Consider the following 7,162-nt stretch of genomic DNA (forward strand, 5'->3'; position numbering starts at 1 on the left):
GGGCAGAGGTAAAACGCTTAGATAACCTCCCGTGCCGGCACTCCCCCCCGTGGGAAGTGCTGGCAGGGGAGGCTGTCTGAGCGTATCGGGGAGTAGGATGCAGGTCCCCTGCACCGCTGCGGGGGATCTGTATCTTAACCCCGCTGCCTGCCCGGCGCCCGGGACTGCATGTCCCGGGCGTCGGGCGCTAGACCCCGAATATAGGCCGCACCCCCACTTTAAAAACTTAAAGTGGGGGAAAAAAGTGCGGCCTATATTCGAGCCAATACGGTAATACTTTATTATTAATAAAATTAATTAATCAGTAGTAATAATAATAAGTAAATTATTTCATCAGATAAATACATTATAAGTAATAATTAAGTGCAAATGAGCAGGTGTAAAGTGCTAAGAGGATGTGCAACTATTTCAATGTTATATAATAAATTCATTATTAATAAAATAAAATTAACCAATCCATAATAATAACAGGTAAATATTACAAAGTTAGATATAAATTAGGTAAATAAATCATATAATATATTGTTTAAATAGTAATAAATCGGGGCATTTAATGTGCTGCCATTTCGTTATTATATAGTACTTTCATTATTAGTGAGGCTGATCAATAGATAATTAATTGCAAATGAGCAAAGATAAAGTGCTCAAAACCTTTAGTGCGCCGCAATTTTATTATTATAAAGTGCTATCATTATTAATAATAAATACGTTATTTCATCTAATAATACCTTATTATAAATGGTAATTAAGTGCAAATAAGCAAAAATGAAATGCTGAAGGAATTTAGTGTGTAGCCAATTCATTGTTATATAATATATTCATTATTAATAAAATTAATTAATCAGTAATAATAATGAGTAAATCATTACAAAATTATATATAAATTAAGTAGATAAATAGTATAATATATCATTTAAACATTTAAGTGCAAATAGATAAGTGTAAAGTGCTAAGGAAATTTAGTGTGCAACAATTTCATTATTATATAGTAAATTCATTATTAATAGGATTAGTTAATCAATAATAATAATAAATAATTTATTACACATTTAAATATAAATTAAATAATATAATATGTTATTTAAGCAATATAAAGATACAAAATATATATATATATAAAAAAAAAAAGATTTAGCCGAATAGTACATTAAACTTACAAATTTCCCAAACTTATTTTTAATTATTGTAAGTGGTAATTACGTGCAAATGAGCAAAAATAGGATGCTAAAGGCATTTAATGTGCTACCGTTTCATTATTATATATTAATTTAATTTTTAGTAAAGTTAAATAATAAATAAATTACTACGTCAAGCAAAATATATTATTGTAGGTAGGAATTAATGGCGGTTTAGCGGGTATAAGGTGCCAAGGGCATTTAGTGTGCTGCCACTTCGTTATTATGTGATAAGTTCACTATTAATAGAATTAATTAATCAATACTAATAAATAAATTGTTACGGTGTATATTTCTAGTGTGTAGTAATATTCCTTTACCCTTAATTAATATTTATAATGTAATGTATTAAAACTGCAGATAATAAATATTCGCAGAATTAAAGTGCTAAAATGCTAACTCTCCAAATAAGTAGAAAATAGAGAAAATTAAAAAAAAATATTATAAACATTTAAGTAGATGTATCTACCTATAAGACTCATAAGTATAGCTTATATGGTTTCCAAATACATTTTGCCCCACTTTTAAAGGAATCCAGGAAACTATGGAGGCCTGTGCCTAGGCCAGAACCCGTCGCTGTGCCCCCCTCTGCTTTGTATTATATACAGGGACCGGCTTGCTGGTATATGTACAGGAATAGCTGGCAGTCTAAAGTATTAACTTTTCCTCATCTCCAAGTTGTCCTTAAACTTTGGGTTCTGACTCATTTGTTTAACACAAATAGCAGCAGCATTACCTTCCCCCTGCAATTGAGAGCTGAAACAGTGATGTCTTATGATGTCATAGTACTGACTTTCTGTTGTGTGTCTTTGTAGTAATTTCCTGCACACAGACACGCTGGGAGCCCAACATATACACAGCTCTCGGTAACACACATACACTATTCATCTTCCAGAGAAAACACAGAGCACTGACATGTATGTGGAGGGAGTCCAACATATATGTAGCTCTCTCTAACACATGTATTACTGATCTTTAGGGTAAATAACATTAGAACACATTTTAACATTCATCTTACGCACCGCCTAAAACATACAAACACTGCTTAACATTATACTCCATGGCAGGGGTTAAGGACAACGATGGACACTGATAAGGTACAGGTCGCGGCAGTTTAAGGCGGTTGAGAGTTACTTTAGCCAGTGTGAGCAGAATTTGGAGGGGTAGAGGGAGTGATGGTGTGAGGATAATAATGAAAACGTAAAATAATACCTCATACGTATATCTTTAGACAAACACAGTGAGGTCTCTTACATATATAGAATACATGTATTAAAATAAAAACATGGAAATGTCATATGAATTTCTGGTAACGTGACAGGAATCCTATATCCATGTGTAATGCTATCTCGTTGTTTAATGCTATCTTCATGTTTAATGCTATCTCCATGAATAGTGGTATGACCATGTTTAATGGTATTTCCATGTTTAATGCTATGTCCATATTTAATGCCATATCTATGTGTAATGCTATATCCATATTTAATGCTATAGCCATGTTTCATGTTGTCTCCATGTTTTATGCTATATCCATGTTTAATGCAGTATCTATGTTTAAAGCTATGTCCATGTTTAGTGCTATGTACATGTTTAATGCTATCTCCATGTGTCATGCTATATCCATGTTTAATGCTGTCTCCATGATTAGTGATATGTCCATATTTAATGCTATATCCATATTTAATGCTATCTCCATGTTTAATGCTATATTCATGTTTAATGCTATCTTCATGTGTAATGCTATCTCCATGTTTAATATTATCTCTATTTGTAATGTTATGTCCATTTTTAATGTTATCTCTATGTGTAATGCTATATCCACATGTAGTGCTATGTCCATGTTTAATGCTATATATATGTGTAATGCTTTGCCCATCTTTAATGCTATATAAATGTTTAATCTTATCTCTATGTGTTATGTTATGTCCATGTTTAATGCTGTCTCCATGTTTAATTCTATATCCACATGTAATGCCATGTCCATGTTTAATTCTATATCCATGTTTAATGCTATCTCCATGTGTAATGCTATCTCCATATTTAATGCTATGTCTATGTTTAATGCTATCTCCATGAGTAGTGCTAAGTCCATGTTTAATATTATCTCTGTGTAATGCTATTGCCCATGTTTATTGTTATCTCCATGTGTAAGGCTATGCCCATATTTAATACTATATCCATATTTAATATTATGTGCATGTTTAATGCCATATCTATGTGTAATTCTATGTCCATGTTTAATGCTATAACCATGTGGAATGCAATGTCCATGTTTAATGCAATGTCCATGTTTAATGCAATGTCCATGTTTAATGCTATATCCATGTGTAATGCTATCCCAATGTTTAATGCTATCTATATGAGTAGTGCTATGACCATGTGTAATGCTATATCCAAGTTTAATGCTATGATCAAGTGTAATGATATGTCTATTTTTAATGTTAACTCTATGTGTAATGCTTTGTCCATGTTTAATGCTATATCTATGTGTAGTGCTATGTCTATGTTTAATGGTATAGCCATGTGTAATTATATGTCCATGTTTAATGCTATATCCATATTTAATGATATCTCCATGTGTAATACTATGTTCATGTTTAATGTTATATACATGTTTAATTCTCTGTCCATGTTTAATGATGTGACCATGTTTAATGTTATCTCTATGTGTAATGCTATCCCCATCTTTAATGTTATTTGCATGAGTAGTGCTTTGTCAATGTTTAATGCTCTGTCCATGATTCATGTTATGTCCATGAGTAGTGTTATGCCGATGTTTAATGCTATATCCATGTGTAATGCTATGTCCATGTTTAATGCCACATCTATGTGTAATCTATGTGCATGAGTAGTGCTATGTACATGTTTAATGTTATCTCTATGTTTAATGCTATAACCATGTGTAATGCTATATCCATTTTAATGCTATCTCCATAAGTAGTGCTATAACCATGTTTAATGCTATATCCATGTGTAATGATATATTTCCGTGTTTAATGCCATGTACATGTAAAATGCCATATCAATGTGTAATGCTATGTCCATGTTTAATGATATCTCCTAGTTTAATGCCATATCCATGTTTAATGCTGTATCCATATTTCATGTTACCTCCATATTTAATGCTATGTCCATGTTTATTGCTATGTCCATGTTTAATGTTATCTCTGTGTAATGCTATGTCCTTGTTCAATGCTATCTCCATGTGTAATGTTATATCCATATGTAATGTTATGTCTATGTGCAATGCTATGTCCATGTGTTATGCTGTGTCCATGTTTAATGATATCTCCATGTTTAATGCTATGTCCATGTTTAATGCCATTAATGTCCATGTTTGATAATGTCTCAATGTGTAAGGCTATAATCAATATTTAATGCTATATCCATGTGTATTGCTATGTCCATGTTTAATGTTATCTCTATGTGTAATGCCATGTCTATGTGTAATGCTGTATCCATGTGTAATGCTATGTCCATGTTTAATGTCATATCCATGTGTAATGCTATGTCCATGTTTAATGTCATATCCATGCGTAATGCTATGTCCATGTTTAATGCTATGTCCATGTTTAATGCTATATCCATGTGTATTGCTATGTCCATGTTTAATGTTATCTCTATGTGTAATGCCATGTCTATGTGTAATGCTGTATCCATGTGTAATGCTATGTCCATGTTTAATGTCATATCCATGTGTAATGCTATGTCCATGTTTAATGTCATATCCATATGTAATGTTATGTCCATGTTTAATGCTATGTCCATGTTTAATGCTATCCCCATGTTTCTTGCTATATCCATGTTTCATGCAATATCTATGTTTAATGCTATGTCCATGTTTAATGCTATGTCCATGTTTAATGTCATATCCATGTGTAATGCTATGTCTATGTTTAATGCTATATCCATGTGTAATGCTATGTCCATGTTTAATGCTATGTCCATGTTTAATGCTATGTCCATGTTTAATGCTATATCTATGTGTAATGCTATGTACATGTTTAATGCTATTTCCATGTTCATTGTAATCTCTATTTGTAATGCTATGCCCATGTTTAATGCTATGTCCATGTTTAATGTTATCTCTATGTGTAATTACATGTTCATGTTTAATGCTATATCTATGTTTAATGCTAAATCTATGTTTAATGTTATCTCCATGTGTAATGCTATGTCCATGTTTAATGTTCTCTCTATGTGTAATGCTATGTCCATGTTTAATGCTATGTCCATGGTTAATGCAATTCACATGTAATGCTATATCCATGTTTAATGCTATCTCCATGAGTAGAGCTATGTGCATGTTCAATGCAATGTCTATTTTTAATTCTTTATCCATATTTCATGCTATATCCATGTTTAATTTTATCTCTGTGTGTAATGCTATGTCCATGTTTAATGCTATCCCCATGTTTCTTGCTATATCCATGTTTCATGCAATATCTATGTTAAATGCTATCTCCATGTTTCATGCTATATCCATGTTTAATGCTGTCTCCATGATTAGTGATATATCCATATTTAATGCTATATCCATATTTAATGCAATGTTGATGTTTAATGCCATATCCATGTGTAATGTTATCTCCATGTGCAGTGTCGTGTCTATGTTTAATGCTATATGTATGTTTAATGCTATGTCCATGTTTAATGATATCTCCATATGTCATGTTATGTCCATGTTTAATGCTATGTCCATGTTTAATGCTATCTCCATATGTAATGTTATGTCCATGTTTAATGCTATGTCCATGTTTAATGTTATCTCCATGTGTAATGCTCTGTCCATATTTAATGCTATATATCCATGTTTAATGCTATGTCCATGAGTAGTGCTATGTGCATGTTTAATGCGATGTCCATGTTTTAATTCTTTATCCATGTTTACTGCTATATCCATGTTTAATGGTATCTCTATGTGTAATGCTATGTCCATGTTTAATGTCATATCCATATGTAATGCTATGTCCATGTTTAATGTTATCTCTATGTGTAATGCTACGTCCATGTTTTAAGCTATCTCCATGATTCATGCTATATATATGTTTAATGCTGTCTCCATGATTAGTGATATCTCCATATTTAATGCGATGTCCATGTTTAATGCTCTGCCCATTTGTAATACTATGTCCATGTTTACTGCCAAATCCATGTGTAAAGCTATGTCCATGTGTTATACTATGTACATGTTTAATGTTTATCTATATTTCATGCTATATCCATGTTTAATGTTGGGTCTATGTGTAATGCTATGTCCATGTTTAATGCCATCTACATGATTCATGCTATATCCATGTTTAATGCTGTCTCCATGATTAGAGATATTTCCATGTTTAATGCTATGCCCATGTTTAATACTATGTCTATGTTCAATGCTATATCCATGTTTAATGCTATGTCTATGTTTAATGTTATCTCTCCTTGTAATGCTTTGTGCATGTTTTATGCTTTATCCATGTTGAGTGCTATGTTCATGTTTAATGCTATCTCAATGTTTAATGTTATCTCTATGTTTAATGTTATATCCATGTGTAAAGCTATGTCCATGTTTAATGCTGAGTCAATGTTTAATGCTATGTCCATGTTTAATGTCATATCCATGTTTAATGCTATGTCCATTTTTACTGTTTTCTCTATGTGTAATGCTTTTTCCATGTTTTATGTTATCTCTATGTGTAATGCTATCTCCAAGTTTAATGCTATGTCCATGTTTAGCGCTATGTCCATGTTTAATGTCATATCCATGTGTAATGCTTTCTACATTTGTAGTTCTATGTCCATGTTTAATGTTATGTCCAGGTTTAATGTTATCTCCATGTTTAATTCTTTATCCATATTTTATGCTATATCCATGTTTAATGTTATATCTGTGTGTAATGCTATGTCCATGTTTAATCCATTCCCTATGTTTCTTGCTATATCCATGTTTAATGCTGTCTCCATGATTAGTGATATCTCCATATTTAATGCTATATCCATATTTA

The sequence above is a fragment of the Spea bombifrons genome, chromosome 6, assembly GCF_027358695.1.
Source record: "Spea bombifrons isolate aSpeBom1 chromosome 6, aSpeBom1.2.pri, whole genome shotgun sequence".
NCBI classification, from domain to species: Eukaryota; Metazoa; Chordata; class Amphibia; order Anura; family Pelobatidae; genus Spea; species Spea bombifrons.